Genomic DNA, 20389 nt, shown 5'->3' on the forward strand with positions numbered 1-20389 from the left:
ATTAGATAATAAATTTCCTTAAACATTGTAGTAATATTATCCCATTGCTCGATTTGAGAATAACATACATACATTACTCGCTACTAATTTACTGAAATGATTACGAAAACTTTATCAGCGAAATAAAAGTATCGTATACAAGGTATGGATTATTATATAGATTTTACTTTTATCAAACACAAAGAAAAAAAGGTACGTACCCCGTACTCGTCAGGTATTCTGGTTCTGAAGAGCATTAATTTATATTTCTGTACTACCTAATGAGCTAAATACATGAAGAGAACGGATATGACATCTTAGATCTAGCAAGTAACCCATTTACAGAGAAAGGAATGGTTGATATTTATCTACTGCTATCACTAACAAAGGCTTTATCATCGGGACGGCCAAACGACGTTTGACGTACATTTGTATGTATCGCTCTCCCTACTCTATTTGAGAGTTCATGATATGTTTAATTATTTTATAAAAATACATCTAAACTAGTTGCAATAATTAATAAACATATTTATATATGAACTTATTTTTAACTTCATACAGAGTTGAGTGGATTGTCACGACTGCCCTTAGGTTTTGGTAGAGTTGCAAATATCATGATCATTCCTCCTATCATCAAAGCGCCGCCAACCTTGGGAGCTAAGAGGTTACGTCCCTAGTGCCTTTTGTCACAATACCAATAATACCAACAGAATGACTATGACTAGGACATACGACGTTTATTTAATTTTTATCGCATCGATTTTGTGTCTCTCTGTAAAATCTGCTCTTTGGTGGAATACTTATTCTTGAATTCGAATTAATTATTTTACTATTTACAGAGGTTTTTTTGTGCCGACTCGGAATATAAGGTATCGGCTTGTTTGGTTTATTGGAAATCTGTGTACTAGTTACCATGTAGCATTAGCATAGCATTAGCAGCCTGTTAATTTTCCCACTGCTGGGCTAAAGGCCTCCTCTCCCTTTGAGGAGAAGGTTTGGAGCATATTCAATACAATGCGGGTTGGTGGAATACACATGTGGCAGAATTTCGACTAACGAAGTTACCATGTGATGCACATTAATAAATAAACGCTCAATAACAGTATTTGCTAGTGATATAGCAGGATAAAGTGCAAAGTAACACGTTTATTGTGCATGTGTTTGCATTTGTGCATTAGGAATGCTTTTGGGCGTGTACTGCGGTTAGGCTAAGTGCTTTTGAGGAACACGTTTGGTTCCGCTTATTCTTCCACCCTATTCCAATATGGGTTGGTAGACATACATGTAGCAGATTGTCATCGGACTCATGTCCGTTTCTTTACGACGATTTGCTTCAAATTCAATGGCGCTTTCCCGGATTTGAACCTGCAACCTTCATTTAGCATTCATGTTTTCTAATAACTTTTATCTTGTTCTCGTGATAATTACTAGATTTCAAAACTATGAAGGATATTATATGTGTTTTCATTTCAATTTGTGACTATTGAGGGGCAACCCTAACTAATGAAGGCAAAAGTGCATAGCAATGGAGCATTTTCTCTATTCACAGAGAAATGTCTTCGCGTTGCGCCCGCGCACGATGCGAGACACTTTCCTTATATGCATTTAAACGTAGTGATAATAACAAGGTTCGATCGCAATATATTCACTGATAATAAAAGGTGCTTTTTGTATATAATATTAATATAACGATATATTTCCTTTTTTGTGTTTATATTTTATGTAAGCTTCTCTAAGGCGTGGGATTCAGGTGAGAACTAAAAGATTTCTAAAAATATTACTAGGAGGTCAGAGTACCTACACGGTGCTAGAAACCCTTCCAGTTTAATAATAAAAAAAACTAAAAAATACATGACAAATGTTGGATTAATTAGTTTCATGCCAGTTCTTCTCGGTATAATCTACATTCCGAACCGAATTGGAATTCAATAGTGGTAAAGACTACTTGAATAGAGTATTTTGATTTTGAATGTTTTTTATTTTTATCTAAAATCGGATACAATAACGGTTTGGTCATAATTTCTTTATTCATTACAAGCAAATCATCCCGGTTTCGCTCGAGTGCATTTAATAACAGAGAAAATGATTTTACGTCGTAACACAATTAATGTAGATCAGCGTTACACTCATTTGGCGACGTTTATAATTCCGCTGTTATTATTTAGCTTGTGTAGAATGCTACTCTCATAGGTAGGTAACTACACCTCGCAGTTAAATACTGCGAAACAGCAATGTCATATTTATGTTTGACGACGATATGCGAAGAGAATAAGAGCCACTATACAGAACAACTCGTTCCGCTTTAAATAGGCATAACTAGAGAGTGACTGGAAGGGAAACGAAGGCTTTACTACCTTCAATGATTTCTCTATAAAGATAATTGTAGGATTAAATATAAGACCATTATTAACATATTTCTAAATTCTACGTCGCCTCAAATTGCATCAGCTGGATAGGACTGGTTGAGTTCCTTTGTTCCTTTGTGTTAACTCCAGGAAATAACGCGAGCTGAGAGCATGAAATACAGCGTCACACCCTACGAGTGTTTATACGCAAATATAGTACAATTAGGGAGCCGATTGAGTCGCATGTCTGTTGTTTGTAAATATAAGTATCGACTTGTAAAGATCCCATCGCTGAGCATGAGATGAATTATAAACTAAGAACATGAAAAATCAAAGGTATTTACCCGGGTTCGAACTAGGAATCAACGGGTCAGATTCAAGTCTTCTAACCACTGGGCCATCACGATTTGGTCAATTATAAATGCGAAAGTTTGGATGGGTGTTTTTTACTAAATCACTACATTACATTACATACATTAGCTGCCTGTAAATTTCCCACTGCTGGGCTAAGGCCTCCACTCCCTTTGAGGATAAGGTATGGAGCATAAACTAAATCACGCGCGGCTAAACTGATTTGAAAGAAATTTGGCATAGATATATTTTACAGTTTCGAATAGCATATAGGGTAGTTTCTATCCCCTTAATCTTACACGTACTCCCATATATGAAGTCTGGCTTGGAAACTAGTTATAATAATTTGAGTTATTTACGATAATATTATCAATCATATTCGTGAAAGCGACCGTATTCAACAACAAAACGATCGTGACGGTTTAACGTAAGTATTAAAAACAATAGCGAACATAATATTTGATAATCACTATTAATTACGGGTCACGAAACATTACGGAATCCTTTCGTAACATTACCGTAATTGGGATTCGGACAGGCGGCTAATTAGTATTACTTATAAATACTAGTCAATTAACAATTAAAACAAGTCAGTTAATAGCAACAGCTGATACAAGTTTAATATAAATATTAATAATAAATTTGTAACCCAGAGATATTATCGTTTATCGTTATTTATTACTTAATCGATGTAATTTATACACACTTGGTGGTACGGCTTTGTGCTAGCCTACCTGGGTAGGTACCATCCTCATCATATATTCTACCGCTAAATAACAATAAAAATAATATTGTTGTGTTCCGGTTTGAAGGATGAGTGAGCCAGTGTTATAACATCTTAGTCCCAACGTTGGCGGCGCATGATGATAAGATAAATCAATATTTCTTAACAACACAATGTCTATGGACAGTGATGATATCAAATAATGATTGGCCATCATGAGTCCCATTCAGCGTTAAGGATACCTATATGACATAAAAATTAAAAATAAAACACCTATAGATCTGAAACTTGGTCGAAAGTCAGGTGACTAATTAGAATTTAATCTCAATAAACACTGGATGGCAAACGATGACGAAACAGGCGACCAATGAGCAATCAGTATTATCACATCAGTTTTTTTATGTTATCGGTTGGCGGACGATCAAATGGGCCACCTGATGGTAAGTGGTCACCACCGCCCATAGACAATGGCGTCGTAAGAAATATTAACCATTCCTTACATCACCAATGCGCCAGCAACCTTGGGAACTAAGATGTTACGTCCCTTGTGCCTGTTGTTACACTGGCTCACTCACCCTTCAAACCAGAACACAACAATACTGAGTACTGCTGTTTGGCAGTAGAATATCTGAGGAGTGGGTGGTACCTACTCAGACGGACTTGCACAAAGCCCTACCACCAAGTTAGTCGGAACATGATAATCATTTCCGAAACTGACGGCAATTACTAATACTATAAATGTGAAAGTAACTCTGTCTGTTAACTTATCAAGACTAAGTCACTGAAGTTATAAAAGGAGATTTGATATACAGATAGCCGGGGATATCAACTATGGAATCTATACTAATACTATAAGGAGAAAGAAATTGTTTGTTTGTATGTAGGGCTTAATCTCCGGAACTAGTCAACCAATTCTAAAAAAACTTTCTGGTGATTTTATTGCTGAGTGCTATAGGGTTTATTTATTAATAAGCTGCACCTATTAATAGTTTGTAATAATAATGATACCTATAACTAGTAGTTAGTATTTTATTAATTTAACGGTTATTTTTGCTCAGTGTCCGTTTGTGTCGGAGAGTGACAAAGGGTTAAGTTAGTCTTTAATATTTGACCATATAAAGGCAGTGCTCTTCTGTAAAAACTGCCATTTTATCTTACTTATGAAATCTTGAAAGCTGACGATGACGTGATGGCATAAAAAATCAACTTATCTTGTACGATGATTCAAAACTGCTTGAACAAAGTATGTTTACTTTGAAGACCGCCTACAATTGTCACTGCAGATGGAAGAAGATGCAGAGTCTCAAGCGTATAAAATAAATAAATATTGGACAACATCACATACATTACTCTGATCACAACGTAAGTAGCTAAAGCACTTGTGTTAAGGATAAAAAGAACAGTGGTAACGTAACAATGGTAACAGTGGTAACGACGGTACCACAAACACGCAGAACCAATACAACATAGATAACTAATGAACTTTTTCTACATCGACTCGGCCAGGTATAGAACCCGGGACCACGGAGTGGCGTACCCATGTAAACCGGTGTACACACTACTCGACCACGGAAGTCCTCAATATGTATGTAGATAAAGTTTTTTATTTATATTATTATAGACTATAAATTCTTCCCTAAATTGTACCTACATTGAAATAAGACTATCCACTGAACGGACTCCGCTCAACAAACATAAAATTATATTTACTATACGAGACATAGTTCCCAAGTCAAGTAGCACGGCGCAATGTACCTACAACGTCAAACAATTATCATAACGCGTGGGCAATAAAAAGAGGCATACAGAGGTACAGTCAAACACAAAACTTGTAAAGAATAAATATTAATCTGTAGTTGGTATTTCCACTGTCAACGTTCCGCAATTTCCGACAGCGATTTATATAATACTAGCTGAACCCGCGGCTTTACCCGCGCGAAATTTATAAAACACAAACTTCCAACCGTTTTACCCCCTTATAAGAACCCTACCTGTCAAATTTCAAGTTTGTAGGTTTTATAGTTTCTGAGATTTATTTATTAATGTGCTATTGTGCTCATGTACATATATTATAATATCCCTCTGCTGAATGCCCTCAGATCCATTCAGTTGTTCTGGCGCGATTGAATAACAAACGTCCATCCAAACTTTATTATTTATAATATTAGTAAGATTAAGATTACTAAGGATGTTCCTCAAATTAATATAATATGATTTTACTAAAATAGGTCAATATGTTTTGACGACCGTTCGCCTGACTGTACTCAAAGTCACCGGTTCTTGTCCCATTTAGATCTACATATTTAAATTAGTTTATATAAAAAAAAAAGTTTAATACATAATGAAACTTAATATTGTTTTGATTGTTAATTATTAAAAAATAGTTTTCTTATTATTATTTATGTTAAGTGCATTTACTACAAAATATAAGTACTTTGCCTATTTTATTATTTTTTTTCACGATGATAGGCAATATCTTGAATTATAATCAATATTTCTTTGTGTGAGCGTCGCCAACGGAACAAATTGTACTATAGAACCATAAATACTTATTGAATAGTATAGTAGTCGTAATTATATATAACATTTAAGATTAATTTATAATACAAGAAGAAGCGAAGAGTTTGCGAAGAAATAAATGCATAAAATACAACTTGTCACCCGCGGCTTTGCTCGCGTTTTAGGGTTTGGGTGTCATTTGTTATAAATGTAGCCTTTCTTGGAGTTCAAATTATATTAAATTCGGTATCGTAGTCTGGCCTTAAAACAACAACCAGACAGACAGGAATAAGGATCAAAATGTAGAATACATTCACTAGAAATATTTTCTTTAGAATAGATGAAGTCGCATGCCAAGCTCAGTGAGAATGAAACGAGTCATTCTGGTGATCTTAATTTCTGTTTATGCGACTCCTGTGGGTCGCTGATGTATTGCCGTCTGCGAAAACTAAATGCTAACTAAAAATAGCTTGGCATTTTTCACGCGAGTCAAGATGAGATTAATTTAAATATTTATAGTGTTTCACTTTAAAAAGGAGAACAGGTTTGATGAGTGTTTTTTGTCACGAAGAAGACTTTTACTGTGAAATTTAACAGATCAGTATGATTAGCAGGTTTTTGTTATAAACCGTGGAAGTTATTTCAAGTGAGCTTCGTTTTGCGAATATGGTACTTGACTAATAACTGCTTACACCTGTAATTAAACTCCTCTCACACCTCAAGTACTTGGGGAGCCCTTAGCTCAGTAACGAGATATTTTCAAGCAGCTATTAAACACCCCACATTTTACTAGTGTCGCTGTTTGATCGTAGAAAACTTTTGTTTGCTCTACCACCGGTAAAGTTGGTATTATTATTTTTTAAATAAGTTTGTGGACAAATGGACCACCTGTTAGTAAGTGGTCTCCGATGCTCATAGACATTTAGAGCTATAAGCAATTCTCCTCCAAGCCTTTGGCTACACTGGCTCACTCACCTCATAATTGCTAGAGGTGGTGCTTACCGAGACGGGTTTGCTCAATACCTTACCACTCGCGACTTTACAACTACCATCATCTAAATATTTGTATTTATATTTTGCTATAATTTACTAATTTTATAATTGTCACGTTTAGTGCGACTTTATATCATCGTTCGGATTCCGTTGAATGTCAGTAGGCTGCGCATAATTAAAAAGCGTAAAATTTCACTTTCCACGAATTTCATTGTAGTACTCATATCAATTTGAATGACAACCTTTTATTGCTATAACTGATCGTTATCGTGAATGAAACATCCTGACCCTGGGTCAAGGAGGAAGGCAGATGAGCGCTTTCACTTTTAGTCACGAACTACTATTTTTAAGGATTTATGACACAATCGTTAGACATAGGAAAATTTACTAAAGATTTTGTCTTTAGTAAATATTGAATAATAATAATTATAAAAAAATACAGCGAAGATATACCGTTATCTTACAGAAATACAATAATTATATTTTGGAAAGGCTTGAACTTTAACTTGGTTTTGGGTTATGTGCAAGCCCGTCTAGGTAGGTACCACCCACTCATCAGATATTCTACCGCCAAATAACAGTACTCTGTATTGTTGTGTTCCGGTTAGAAGATTAATCACAGGCACAAGAGACATAACATCTTGGTTCCCAAGGTTGGTGGCGCATAGGTGCTGTAAGGAATGGTTAATATTTCTTACAGCGCCTTTGTCTATGGGCGGTGGTGACCACTTACCATCAGGTGGCCCATGAGTTTGTCCGCCAACCAATGCCATAAAAAAAATCTTAGTTGTAGGGCTTAGGTGCAACCCGTTTGGGTAGGTACCACCCACTCATCAGATATTATACCACCAAACGGCATAATTTAGTATTGTTGTGTCCCAGTTTGAAAGGTGATCGAGCCAATGTAACTACGGGCACAAGGGAAATAACATAATAGCTCCCAAGGTTGGTCAAGCCCCAGGTTGGCGCATTGGCGATGTAAGGAATGGTTTATATTTCTTATAACGCTATTTACTATGGACGGTGGTGACTACTTTTCAGGTGGCTCATTCGCTCGTCCGCCTACCTATATCATAAGCATATAAAAATATCGGTTATAACTTAAGTAAACGAACAGGGTAACGAATACCATACAATTATCATGAAATGTACGAATACTATACAATTATCATAGAAGGAACAGTCTCTTCATTACCAAATGCAATGTTAACGCAAATTAATCCCAGGATTAGCAGCTCGTTGTACTCAAGGATCATTTATCGTTCCACTTCATATAGTTCCGATATCTCAAGTTGTATGACAGCAAAATTTATATCAATATAAGTCGATGCGATCTAGCTGTACGCAGTAAGACTTAAACATGGTTATAAATTTTCTCGACGCAGTCGGTTAGCTGTATAAACTTCATACTCACTTCCTACATACTTATAAACCAATTTGATTAAATAAGCAACCAATAACATTAATATGCATCGATCAAATGACACGCTGCGCAGCGCAGCGCAACTTCCAATGCGAAGTTATTACTTGACCCGATGCTGTATTATTGAGCGTAGCACAATTTCCGAGGCATTAGCGGAACAACAGTCAGTTCGTTACAAATAAATGAATTCGCTCCTGCATCGCCGGCGGGCGTCATTAAGATGTTAACAGTTATGCGCCGGCGCACGGACGCGGAAAATTATTCTCTCGGAGCTTCCGCGCGCCATCTTGCGATCATATTGGCATATTGGTCAATGTTTTTGCAAACGTCATGGCTTCTTGGTTTGGGGTGAATAGGAATATTAGAACGTGTCGAATGATAACCTTTTTATTATATACATTCTGAGAATTATTTTGTTCTAAATATGTCATGATCTGTTTAATAATAAGACTTCAAGCTCACATAAGAATCGACATAAGTATATACAAAAATGGAGGTCTTTTTGAAGTGAAACCTTTTATGTCTATAATTTCAAATACTAAGATTAAACGGACGCGTAATAAAAAAATAAAAATGAAAAGAGATATAACTTAATTCGTGACAACGCACAGCATATCCTATTTTCTTGATATACAACACAATAATATTTAAAGTCATCGCTTCAGCGATAAATCTGTAAAGTATAAGTCAAGAATCAATCAGCTTAAAGCGCTAAGTGCTATACGAGAAGGTAATAAGCGTTGATTTGTTCTTGGACGATTGGTGCGAAAACGCCGAGCATTGTCATTTATGAAGTGGCAAAAATAAATATGTACATATATATTTTGAGTGGCTGGAGTTTATTAATTTAAATACATTAAGAACTAATCGTTTATAGATATATTCACACACGAAGGCGCCCGTCACGTTAAATCATCGGCGTTTTATAAAATAACCTTAACAACGATAATCTAATTTGTATTTTTTGCCGTAACTTGCACCTTTAACCTTATTTATACGCACGAATAGGTGACACTGTTAAAAGGTCAATAACACCGTTGCTTAGACACTTGCCTATTTAAAAAACGTAACAGCTCAAATTTTAATAGAACGATTCATTTAAAGCCATTAATAAATCGATTAATTAAATGACGCTCAGCTATACTTATGAAATAGTGTATTAAAAGGAAATTGGGATAATTTCTATTGGTTTGTTTTACCGGCAGCTACAACCATACTGACCTCGTGTGGCCTAGATTTTAACTATCATTTGCATATAGTTTCGATTTCAATCTAACATAAAAAGGGTGGGAAAGTCCCATGGCTGCCATCATGCGTGCTCTAAATGCCTACAAGATTGTAACAATACCATCTAACTGATGATCATCGTGTAACTGTAACTTCAACATACACTGAATTAGGAGCAACACTCTTCCCACAACTGTTAATTATTTTATATTGTTTATATAACGTATGGTCAGAAGCACCACGATAGAGATTGGTTTAAAGACTTGCTCTAATAAGAGCAAAACGGTACCGTAACGGAAACTTGGTTATACGTAGTACCAAGGGCTAAAACTAACTAAATAGCTTATACTCAATCAGGATGCCGAAAAAAATAAATGTATTTAATTGTTCTGTAGATGAATTAAGAAGACCAATAGTACATCTCTTGTGTTATTGAGACTACAATATCACGGTGGTATTGAGAGTTTAAAATTAAGTATACGAGTTGTGAACGATCGTACCAGTCTCGTATAGGAATTATATAAGACACCAAAGTTAGTTATAGAACAAATTATGTTTAAATCACTTGTTATTGGCATGTGTCCGTAACCACAGTTTAAGAGAAACACTAAAATATGAACTAAATTTAAATTTGTTAAATATTGGTGCTTTTAATTCTATCCTTAGTAACCCTACGAGTATTTCAGCAATTAAAATCTGTGAATTAGTTAGTGATTCTCTCAAACTGATTTAGTCATACTTGATGAACTAATTTTGATTTAATTTAGCGTGTAACGATGGGGCCGATATATAGGCTGCCTATAAAGGCCCCTTAAAAATACTAGATAAAAAAAAAAAAAAACGTTGAATTCGTCTGCAAAGATGATAGACTCCCTGGCGATTGTTATTGTCCGCCTAAAAAGTGAGCCAGCGCAACTCGATGTTGAAATATATCAAGAGATATGAACATAGCCTCTTACGTCACAATAATTAAATATGCCCTTTTTAGCAAACGAATAGTTCAGGTCAATATACTACAGATTATACATCAGAATATATTGAAGTACGTTTAGGTCACCTTATCGTATTCATTGCAATATCTACTCAAAATGAAGCACTCGGAAAGCTACCTTCGTTTAAGATTAGGCGTTTCATTCAATGAACGATTTCAACCATAATATTAATTCAAAATAACACAAACATAATGTTATCCGTGTGAATAATTTTCATACGAATGAAATACACATTCATTACCATTCCACGCCGGTTTCCGGCATCGTATCGACGGATCGTAGATGTGATTCCGGCTGAATAGCAGGATAAATAGTTCAAAGTCGGTTAGTCGCCTAAACAGACTAGTTATACGCAGACAGCGCACAAATGCTTCTCATTATTTAATTCAAAAGATCAACGACAATTACAGTTCAATAAGTATCTTACCGACAAACAGTACTTTGTGCCGTTCCGGTTTAAAGGTTTAGTTTGTGTAATTATAGTTAAATAGACATTACCTACGTCTCAGATACCATATTTGGCGACTCATTGACAGTATCAGAATTGTCTATACTTAGACAATGTCTATGGTTAATGTACACTTCCAGGCAAATTTATATTGAGCTAGTTTTTTATTTGGTTTTACTAGCTAGCAGCGACTATATGCTGGTAAAATCTTGGAATTTAGTTGTTTTTATGAAATAAGTAGGCGGACGGACAAATGTACCACTTAATGGTAAGTGGTACATTTGTCCACAGACACGTCGCCCACAGACATTGCCGCTGTAAGAAATATTCATAATTCCATACATCACCAATGCACCACCAACCTTCGGAACTAAGATGTTACGTCCTTTGTTTCTCACCTTGGCGGTACAATATACGATGGTAGCTACCCAAACGGCTAAGTTGTCTGATTGCCTATCTAATAAATCACTAGTTTCTGCTAGCAGCTTCGACCACGTGTGTGTTACTCTGGTTGCAGCAGGTGTTCCGTTCCTCTCCGTACCATTCCGTATGCAAAAATTCACGATAATCGGCTGAGTAGTTAAAACAAGAAGGTGAAACCAATAAATAAACTCACTGTTGCATTTTTAACACAAAGTTATATTAGGAAAGATTTATGTTACAGTTTAATATAACAAGGCGCTTTTTATTTATGACAATTTTTATAGTATTAATCAAAAAATGTATCACCATAAATAATATGTGTTATTAAAGGTGAACATGGCGGACATACTTATTATATAAATGAAATTCATTTCTTTATTACACTTGCGTATTCATAAATATATAAGGGGGTTATTGACCTTATTTTGGCACTAAAAAAATTAAATGTCAAATATGTAAACATTTATATTCTTTACGCACTGACATATTTAGTCTCTACCGAGTTGTTTGCGTAAGTTTTAAATATAAAAGTGTTAGTTAAGATGTATAATATTAGTTGCATCCCATAACTTGATTATTCTAAGTTTCATAACAGTTAATCTAGTTTCCATGATGTAGTTAAACAAACATTGGTTTAAAATAAACAGTCCTCCGTCCTAGTATTGTCTATGTGTGCAATGTGCATTATATTTTATTCTAGATTTGATCTTATCTGGACAAATATTTCTTAAATGGTATGCTTAAAATAAGTAAGAAAACTAAATAAGTACAAGATTTTAATAAATTTTCATCAATATTGAATTACAATGATGGTGTTTAATAATTGTATAAATGCCAGTATTATTAGTTTAACAATATCTATCTCAATATCCGCAAACACGCAGATAGTTATTTATAATACTACTATAATTGCAGTCTCTGTTTACTCAATACTCTGTACAGTCGATGAGCTGAGAAATGTTTAAGAGTCGCCGCAGCGTCTGTGCTCCGCATCGACAACCTGTTCCCAATGGAATGCTTTCCTTGAAGTTTCCTTTAATTATTACTCACATTGTTTATGAATGTGTATAATTTATATCGCCGTACTGTTATTTGTGTATCAATTTGTGAAGGTATACATATTTCTTAGGAATTTTAAATGTTTCAAATAGCTTCCTATGTTATTTATAGAGTATAGGATATTATTTACATTAAAAACAATTTTTGATTGAAGTTTTCAAGTGAACAATACCTACATTTTTTTTAATGTAAAAAATAATAATTTACTTGGTGGTAGGGCTTTGTGCAAGCTCGTCTGGGTAGGTACCACCCACTCATCAGATATTCTACTGCCAAATAACAGTACACTGTATTGTTGTGTTTGGTTAGAAGGGTGAGTGAGCCAGTGTAATCACAGGCACAAGGGACATAACATCTTAGTTCCCAAGGTTGGTGGCGCATAGGTGATGTAAGGAATGGTTAATATTTCTTACAGCGCCTTTGTCTATGGGCGGTGGTGACCACTTACCATCAGGTGGCCCATATGCTCGTCCGCCAATCAATGCCATAAAAAAAAAATTTTGATGTAAAGCTACAGACATACATGTGAACCAACTATGTATTGACACTGATCGACTGTTAAATCGACGGTAGGTGTGGTCGTAATTTACAATTCAATGTAGCCGTCGTTTGTCAAGAATTTTAATATTTCTATAGTTTTTCAGCATCTGACGAGACTATTTCATACATTTATCTGATTGTCGAAGAGACTATGGGCCTTTGCTCGTAACGCATTAGAATATTTTTCCTACGTAGGCTCGCGAGATAACCTTAATTTATTTTACGGGAGTCTAGCTACATAGCTTTGACATTGCAAGAGTTCATCCAACGTTTTATCCCGAGGTATTGGTTACTAAAAATAATTGTAGATATATAACATATCGCACCAAGAAATCTCTCCACCGAGATACTCCAATCCCTCACATATAATTAACTTATTCATCCTTAAAACAAATAGACATTAATTAAGCTTTGTTAATGAACACGGAGATTTAATCTAAATTACGAAAAAAAACTAATTTATTATATATATAATTTATCATCTTAAAATATTATCATAATAATTTAAGATGACAAATTTTGTCAATGATTCATTACATTAGCAGCCTGTAAATAACCCACTGCTTGGCTAAAGGTCTCCTCTCCCTTGAGGAGATGGTTTGGAGCACCATGGTTTCCACGTGGTTTCCACCACGCTGCTCCAATGCGGGTTGGCGGAATACATATGTGGCAGAATTTCGTTGAAATTAGACACATGCAGGTTTCCTCACGATGTTTTCCTTCACCGCCGAGCACGAGATGAATTATGGACGCAAATTAAGCACATGAAAATTCAGTGGTGCTTGCCTGGGTTTGAACCTGAAATCATCGGTTAAGATGCACGCGTTCTAACCACTGGGCCATCTTGACTCTCATTGTATATTAATGAGTAGCAACACTAAATTTGACGAGCTGCACTCTTCTGGTTATTTCAAGAGTTATTCCCATAATTCATAATTGTGAACAACTGGTTTCCATAAATATTATTCAGATACAAATCCACGCGGACGTAAAGCGCAAGACCATTTTCACAGAGATAGCTCCCATTACGTCAAACGGTCGTCTGCATTTCTGTTACAACGCAAACTATTGATCCAGCTATTCATACATTAGCATATTATACCGGTCATCGACAATCAGAGCGTGTACTAACACCATTATATATGAGTCTCACAATACACGAACATTTAAAAAATACATTATTATTCCGGTCTATAAAAACTTGAACGTCTGTCATTTCTTGATAGGAAAGTGTTTAACTTGTCATCTCTATAAGTGTTTATTACCTAGTTAGTCTAGTAGTAGAATTAGTAGTACAATTTACAACTAGAATCGAGAGGTTCCAGGTTTGAATACCAGCTTATTAACTGTTTTTCAGTGATGGCTCGGATTAAGGAAGTTTTCCGTACCTCGAAAATCACTTAAAACCTTATGAACATTTTTTTTAACTAAATTGAGATCAGTTTAAATACTTTATATAAATGTGTCCTCAAGTCATGTAACAAAAGGTCTCTTTGATAAAAAAATAAGGATTTCCAAAAATAAATACGAGTTGAAGGTCCGAAGCAAACATCGGAAACTTGTGAAATCTCACACTCTGCGGTTTGAGGAATATCATTGGATCCTTCTCCGTGTTTACTTTGATGGCCGATAAGTATTATCGAAACAAATATAAGATAAGGTTATTGGGAGTCCAGAACTCAGCCTTACATATTTATGTTATTTTTACAAGATGGGCGAGTGATTAGTGCATTTGAATATTCGTGAGCTTAATTTCAGTTTGTAATTCTCGTGTTCGGCGGTCATGAAGAACATCGTTAGGAAATCTGAGGATTTACCACATTTGAATACCCACTAATTCCCTTTGATATTTTGTCATTTACATAAATAATTACTAAATAGTTTTGAGACTCTGCAGCTAATTAAGACGTCGATTTTATATCCCTAATATAATTTTAAAGACAAATGTCTATTTTTAAATATAATATAGGAACACAGATTGGAAAATGTCACGTTATGGTGAGTTCTCACCACCGCCCCTAGAAATTTGTAAAATAAGAAATCGATGCGCATACAACCTTGATAATTAAGATATTATGTGCCTTACACATCTTTTAAACCGGAACACATCCAATACTCAACGTATTGATGCATGGTGATAGAAAGGTACCATGACAGGTTTACACAAAGGTTTACCAGCAACTATGCACAAAGCCCTTCTATCAACTAAAATAAGGTAAATTAAGAGAGTAACATTTAATGTAACAATACTTATTAGCCCCGTGACACACTGACACAACATAATGATTACTTTTCTTTCGTTTGCTCTTCTTCAAGTTCTCTATTTATTATCAAATATTGGTTCACGTATCACACACCATCGATTAGTGTCAATACTGTGGCGTATTTGTACTGGGTGAGGTACGTTTGGATAAGTTTAAAATCTCTTACATCTGGCCCGACAGTTTCTGCCTTCAAGTCTCGTCACTCGATTATGCGTTGCTATTTATTTAAATAGCTTATCCAAATAGCTTATCCAATCCAATAACTTATCCAAACGTACCTCATGTGAAAAAACTTTTATCGATTCGATTTTCTTCGATTTTATTTAATGTTTCTGATCACGACTTTGTCCGTGAACATAACATTAACGCGAATAACTTTTTCCATCTCTGTCTATCTTTTGCTCTTACACCTCCAAACCGCTGAAACGTATTTGATGAAATTTGCTATTAAAGAAGATTGAACTCCATGGAAGGATATACGCTAGTTTTTTCATGACGAGCCTAAAAACGCGAGCGAAGCTGCAAGTGACAACTTGTTAGATTTAAATCTAACGCCAGTAACTAATGTAAAAGTTACTGAACACAGAAATGAACCGGCAAAAAACTTAGCAGATAATATTTCTTACACTCAAATGACGATAAACGTACTTAAGTACGTATGGATTAATCCACGCTTTATCAACTGTAAACCTAATTTATTGAGTATTATGCCTTATTTACTAATGGTAATGAGTCGATATGACGTCACCGAATAACAAATACAAATACTTTCAACAATACTAATATTAAATATGTGAAAGTGACTCTTGTTAATATAACTTTCTCACAATCTTTCAACCGATCATCTTTAAGCACACGAACAGAGGGATTTGCATTTTTATTAGACATGACAAATTCCATACGTGGTAAGTCACTCTAAAGCTTTTTTTATTATACTCAAAAGCGAAGACAATCCAAAGGATTGAACATGTTGATCTTAACGGGGGATCGAGGCGTACCAGTTATAATTTATTGTACGATGAACACGGAAGGAACATATCTTGAGGTAAATTGATCGGATAGAGTTAGAGAATGCCCTTGCTCAGTAGGAACATTTCCAAAATGTTATCGATACCATTTTACCTTTTCGGATCATTTTAATCCAATATACTACCATACTAAATCACAAAAAGTCAAAGGTACATTGAAATAAAACTAGTTTTTCAAAGGTACATCCCTAGTCAACACATAAATCTGTTATTATAGACTTAACGCTAAACCGTTTAGTAAACTCCAAGGGAAAGAAGACCGGTCCCATTAGCACTGGGCCCGGCCCTGTGACATACAAACTGACCGGTTGATTTTATTATTAAACGCATATTTACGTTAACATGTTGTAAAAAATATGTAAATTTTAATGTTAGCGAACCTTAATGATTTTTTTTTCTATTTTAATACAATCTACGTGCCTTTGTTTGGTAGTTAAAGCTTCAGGAATCAGTTTTTTGAACATTAGTTCTTGAACTATGGCGATTCAGAATAAATGAACCTGTTTTGCCTGGCTTTGGACTTGATGATAAAATGTTTTTTTAAAGGTTAATCGAATGAATAAATTTCCATAATCGAAGTCGCGGTGCGTCATCGGGCTTCCTCTGTTTTCTAATGCTTTTTACCTTTACCACCATCTTCAGGCGAACTGTCATCGGAAGATCTTTATAAATTTCCCATTTAATACGATTCTACGAAGATTCTATTTCCCGTTTTATTGAATAACATACCTAACGCCATATAAGACTCGAACGAAAGTGCAAAGATGCATTTCACATCCTATTTTCTTTACTAGAAGTCTAATTAAAAGACGAATGCACATGGTTTTTGCTTGACTATGACAAAAGGAGTGTCAAGGATGTATCCTGTTTTAAAATACTGATTATATTGATAGAAACAAATCTGTACCAGCTAGTTATTATACCAATGTATAATAGTGTGTGTCTATTTGATTTGTGTGTGTGTTACCCAGTACTAACAGATAGCACTGTTTAAATATTCACGTTACTGAATCGCGCAGGCAAGATTTTGGTTACTGGTATATATAGTCTGATACAAAAATAAACTAATTATAGTCATTATGGAGCCACGATATTATTTCGAGTTTATATCAATAATCCCGGTTTCACTATATATACCTCTTAGATTGAAGAACAACATAAATAAATAAATTCTCATTTTTCCGGTCCCGAAAGATGTACTTCTCGGCCTTTCTCCTCTATACATGTATTATACGTATAAAGGTTCCCCTTGAATCACTCATTGATGAAAACCGCATTCGAATCCGTTTCGTAGTTTGAAAGATCGAAGCGTGCAGACGGCACCAAGCGACTAGGTTGTATACTATGTAGAGATTAGTGCATCGGTCAACGGTGTAACAACGACTGCTTTCCCACTTTTCTCTGGTTGAGCAAATGCTGTTGGAACTACTGACCTTTACCGTGCTACTGGGCAAACGTCGGGGTACTAGACCTCAACCTTGAAACTACATACCCGACTGATTTTCATATACTAACAAACCCGAACTAATATTACAAAAAGTAGTCTATTTTCAACGTAAATTTATTAACAATGTTTTATTTATTTTAAAATATGTAGGCAGACAACCAAATGGACCATCCGATGGTCTTCACTATATTTTTTTTAATATTATTGTAACAAGAGGTCAGATAAACAAATGGCAACAACTACCGTTAATATGAACGCCAAATTAAAACAATAAAATCTTTCAAAACTACCTTTTTTATTTACCACTTAATCAATTTAAGGCTTATTTTAAAAACCATTCGTCAAGTTAAAACTCATTTTACTAAATATTAAAATAATTTAAAGCCTATTTTACAAACCATTAATACTGTTTAAAGCCTTTCGTACATGCCATCATTTGATAAATAATATTAGTTTATTTTCGTAAAGAATTGGCTCAGAAACATTTTGTGTCTATTATAATATGTACAGGAAACGTATTAACCAGTACGTTATTACTTCCCTGTTGGTTATTTTCGTTAGAATCAACATTTAGAGCCTGCGTTTTTTTAATCTTATTAAATATTTAAATGTTAATTAAAAGGAAATATATATATATATATCAATATATTATATAAAACCTACTTAAATATGTTCTTAAATTATAAACACCGATACTAATATTCCAAATGCGACAGTAACCTTGACTGCCTGTCTGTCGCTCTTTTGTTTTTGAATTTGATGAAACTTGGAATGAAGCAAGTTTAAACTCCAAGGAAGGACTACTTATTACAGACCGATGACCAACCCCTTAAACGCGAGACAAGTCGCGGGCGATAAGTATTCTTAAATAAATAAATTTATATTCTTGGTTTTGTATGTGTGCAAATTGAAGTAGTCCCGTGTGACATTGTCTTTATATTAATGTAAAGCAAGACAATGAGCAATCAGTGTTGTTTGAGTAATGGTCTCTTTGTTAATAATTGCTCTTGTAACATATCTTTGATGTTTGAACTAATACTTATCTCAAATATAGCTCGAAATAACTAATTGATTTGGTTTATTTGCTTCAGATCTGAGTTTGCGGGAACAATCAATGAGACCAATAAAATATTATTGGTATTTTCTTTCACGAAATCGCCAGTGCATGGAGTATAAAAAGGATAATCCAGTGCATCGAAATAGTAAAGTAGTTGATCTTTCGCTTGAACTATTTACCGGTCGTGTCGGATCTGTCATCCAAGCAGATTAGGAGAATTCACTTGTGTTTGCGTCTAACTTGACAATGACGGCCGGAGCAAGAAAGACATCATCATCGCCATATAACTATTTCTAACTAATTTCTCTTTCTACTTGTCAATCTACTTTTGGCGGTTTTAAATCCTAAAATGTAACCAATAGAAACTCGCAGTAGGTCAATAATTAACCAATCAGATTAAGTTGCACTTTATCTTTGATTACGTTTACAGTCACCTAAATGAAATTATCTTCTTTCACGCTATTTTCAGTTGTTATTTTCGGAATTAATCAAATGTTAAATCTATTAAACATCACTCAACTTATACTTACAGTCTTTGTGCAATTTCTGCGTAATTTGTGTCAAGAAAAACAATTAATGATTATTTTTATTTCGGTTAGCCTTCCAATTTCAGATGTTTTAAAGAATTTTATTGACAAACACGACGTTTGTATAGTGATTGAATAATTCTTGGTCAATTTAAAAATTATCATGTCAGATTGACCATCGCATACGCCGGAGGTACGCCTCAGGTCTGATCACAGTAATTTAGAAATCTTTGCGTGATATCTCCAAATTAGTAGCATGTTTGGGAAAGAATGTCCGTCTGTCACGACCCCCGTGGCGTGTGCCGCTCTCATTACATAATTAAAATCAATGATGGATAATTTAGATTTAAACTAAGTTCAAGGTGAAATTATTATAATAATAATAAAAAAAAAATTATATTTATGTTTAATTTATACTAGATATTAAAGCTAAATAAATCGTGACTTAATAATTACGAGTCCTCAGGTTATTTGGTAATATGAACTTTGATATTCTGGTGTATTATTTTATTTACTATGTTTGATTTTATTATCTATAAAACGATTGTGTTCTTCAGAAGATTTATCTGTTTTATTGCAGATTCTGGTGACAGGAGGGTTAGTTCTCTGTTCGCACTGAAATTGAAACTGCGATTAAATGACTAAATTCTAACACTATTCCACGAGGTCAATTACATCAATTATTTATAATTTATGTTCTCATATACTTACCTAACTAATAATTCTTATGCGATAAATATTCAACGACCGATAACCGAGTTAACAAACTATTGTTTTGGACCAGAAGTAGAACAGATTGAAGTAAACGCGTGAACAATATTAAAGTGTGCGTTCGTTGTGTAAATAAATAAATCAATGTAAGTGTTTGTAATAGGATAACAGTACACTTAAGTACTAAGTAACCTACTGCCCTTCTTAAAATCACATGAATTCGTCAAGTGATTGTATCTCATAATCTGCTTATTCTTGATAAGGAAACGGCTACAATGGTCGAATGTAAATAAAGTAGGCCTGCTAGCGAAATCATAAGCGGAACAATACAACTTTATGACCTCGAAAAGAT

General features: G+C 34.6%; 1 protein-coding gene across 5 annotated transcripts in view; it reads right to left on the bottom strand.

Annotated features, from left to right (window-relative positions):
• Positions 1 to 20389, bottom strand: part of LOC125075388 — a 127397-nt gene that overhangs the window by 40709 nt on the left and 66299 nt on the right. The gene's annotated exons all lie outside the window — the stretch shown is intronic.

The sequence above is a fragment of the Vanessa atalanta genome, chromosome 1 (assembly GCF_905147765.1).
Source record: "Vanessa atalanta chromosome 1, ilVanAtal1.2, whole genome shotgun sequence".
NCBI lineage: Eukaryota > Metazoa > Arthropoda > Insecta > Lepidoptera > Nymphalidae > Vanessa > Vanessa atalanta.